The sequence below is a fragment of the Penaeus japonicus genome, unplaced genomic scaffold (genome assembly GCF_977035675.1).
Source record: "Penaeus japonicus unplaced genomic scaffold, GWHDUDI00000001_assembly GWHDUDI00000017, whole genome shotgun sequence".
Classification (NCBI taxonomy): domain Eukaryota; kingdom Metazoa; phylum Arthropoda; class Malacostraca; order Decapoda; family Penaeidae; genus Penaeus; species Penaeus japonicus.
The window spans coordinates 23,186,943-23,189,442 of NW_028234419.1; the positions used below are offsets into that span (position 1 = coordinate 23,186,943).

Here is a 2,500-nt window from a genome sequence, read left to right on the forward strand (position 1 = left end):
TCCTTTCCTTCTCTTCTAATCCTCTCTCCCCCTTTTCCTCCCCTCCCCTCCCTCCCTAACTCCCTCCTCTCTTCTCTTCTACCTTCTACCCCCTCCCCTTCTTCCCATCCCCTATAGCATGTGTGGAGATGAGGCTGAGGACAGGTGGCGGCAGGTGATGGGCAGCCCTGACACATCTGCCGCCCCTTGCCCCCCCCTCCCCTCTCGGTCACCTACTACCCCCTGCTAAGTGAGGGAGGCTGGGAGGGACGATGGGACAGAGGAGAGGAGAAGGGGAGAGAAGGAGGGAGGGAAGGAGGGAGGGAGAGAGGGAGAGGGAGAGGGAGGGAGGGAGGGAAGGAGAGAGAGAGAGGGAGAGGGAGAGAGAGAGAGGGAGAGGGAGAGGGAGAGGGAGAGGGAGGGAGGGAGAGAGAGAGAGGAAAGAAGATAGAGGAATGTGAGGGGAAGGAGAGAAGGGAGTGATAAGAGGGAAAATAGAGGCGGTTAGAAAGAGGAATAGGAAGGAGGAGTTAGATAAAGGGGGAGGAGAGGAGGGATATTTACCACAGGGGTCATTAACCTGTTCCTCCTGCTAATCTGCCCCCCCCCCCTCTCCCCCACTTACCCTCAATTCACCCGCCTCTCCCCTTCCCCCTGCCCCCTCTTCCATCGCCCGCCAAAACAACTGGTGTCGCGTCGTGGAAGCCGCCCCCGCCCACGCCCATGCCGCTGCGGGAGTACGATACGCCAGTGACTAGTAATTGGGAATGACACATCACAGGTGAAGCCACACACACTGCGGACGATGTCAACGTCCGGGGAGATGGTGGGTGGGGAGAAGAAGAAGAAGAAGAAGAAGAAGGAGAAGGAAGGGGAGAGGGAGGGGAGAAGGAGAAGGAGAAGGAGAAGAAGGAAGGGGAGAGGGAGGGGAAGGGGAGGGGAAGAGGGAGGGGGAAGGGAGGTAGATGCCCTCCCCCCACAAGGTATGGGGGAAGGGAGGGAAAGAAGTAGATAAGAAGTCGGATGGGGGACAGGGAGTGCGGGACGGGGAGTAAGGAGAAGCAATGAAGGGAAGGGAGGTAGGTAGGTAGGTTGATAAAGAGGAGGGAGGAGGAGGAGGGCAGCGGAGATAGGCGGGATGGAGAGAAATAGACAGATAGATAGACAGACAAACAGACATAGAGATAGACAGATAGAGAGAGATTGAGAGATAGATAGATAGATCGATAGAGAGAGAGGGCTTTTTAGCTTTTAGTTTGCAGAAAGCATGAATGATTAACGCCCTAAATAGCCGACTCTTGTCCTTACCGCGGGGTGGTGGGGCGGCGGGAAGGGGTCAGGGGAATGACGTTATTAGTAGACTAAGAGTTTTAAGGGTTAAGGGGGAAGGCTTGATGCAGATGGAGATACAGCGAGCTGATGTAACCCTTAAACCTCTCACGCCCTCTCATCATCCTCTCTTATCAGTTTACTTATCTCTCTCTCTCTCTCTCTCTCTCTCTCTCTCTCTCGCTCTCTCTCTCTCTCTCTCTCTCGCTCTCTCTCTCCCTCGTTTGAGATGAACTTGTGCAACAAGCATATATATATATATATATATATATATATATATATATATATATATATATATTATATATATATATATATATACATATATATATATACATATATATATATACATATATATACATATATATATATTACATATATATATATACTATATATACATATATATATATATACTATATATATATATATATATATATATATATATATATATATATATATATATATATATATATATATATAGAGAGAGAGAGAGAGAGAGAGAGAGAGAGAGAGAGAGAGACGTCTCCCCACCCCCCACGTCAGAAACATAACCGAACAATCATACATATCAATGGAGCATTGGGGGAAAGAGAGGAAATGAAATTAATCTCTCAATATTAGTGACCAGGGGAGGGTGAGGGTGAGGAGGGAGGGAGGGGGGGGAGGCGACAGATGACCAGCTTGTGCGTGAGGGAGATTCCAGGTGGGGAAGAGGGGGAGGGGGAAGGGGGGAGGGGAGGGAGGAGCAGATGCGTATGTGGTGAGGTCGTCGCCTTACCACGGAACAAGCCCATTCAGCCGGAAACATCAAAAACACCTTTTATTCTCCCTCTTCCTTTTGTTTCCTAAATCTTTATCCTCTGTTTCCTTTTCCTCTTCCCCTCCCTTCCCTACTGGAATCAAAAAGAGGGAAAATAGGTATATACGTTTGTGCGTGTGTGTGTGTGTGCGCGCGTATGTATGTATACAGACATGTCTCTTTCCCTACCGACAAAGCCACACACTAGAAGGCAAAATAACTTGAGCACTCGCTTTGCTTCACATCATAATCATACCATTACTATCTTCACCTTCCCAACCACCACCACCGTCATCACCACCATCATCATCATCGCCTCCCCCCTCCCCTCTCTTCTAAAACCACCACCTTCACCACCACCACTACCATACCAACCCTTCTACCATCACTACCACT

The 2,500-nt window shown here is 49.1% G+C and overlaps 1 protein-coding gene across 2 annotated transcripts in view; it reads right to left on the bottom strand.

Moving 5' to 3' along the window:
* LOC122246580 (protein gustavus) overlaps positions 1-2,500 on the bottom strand; it is a 141,599-nt gene that overhangs the window by 71,661 nt on the left and 67,438 nt on the right. The window lies entirely within an intron of this gene.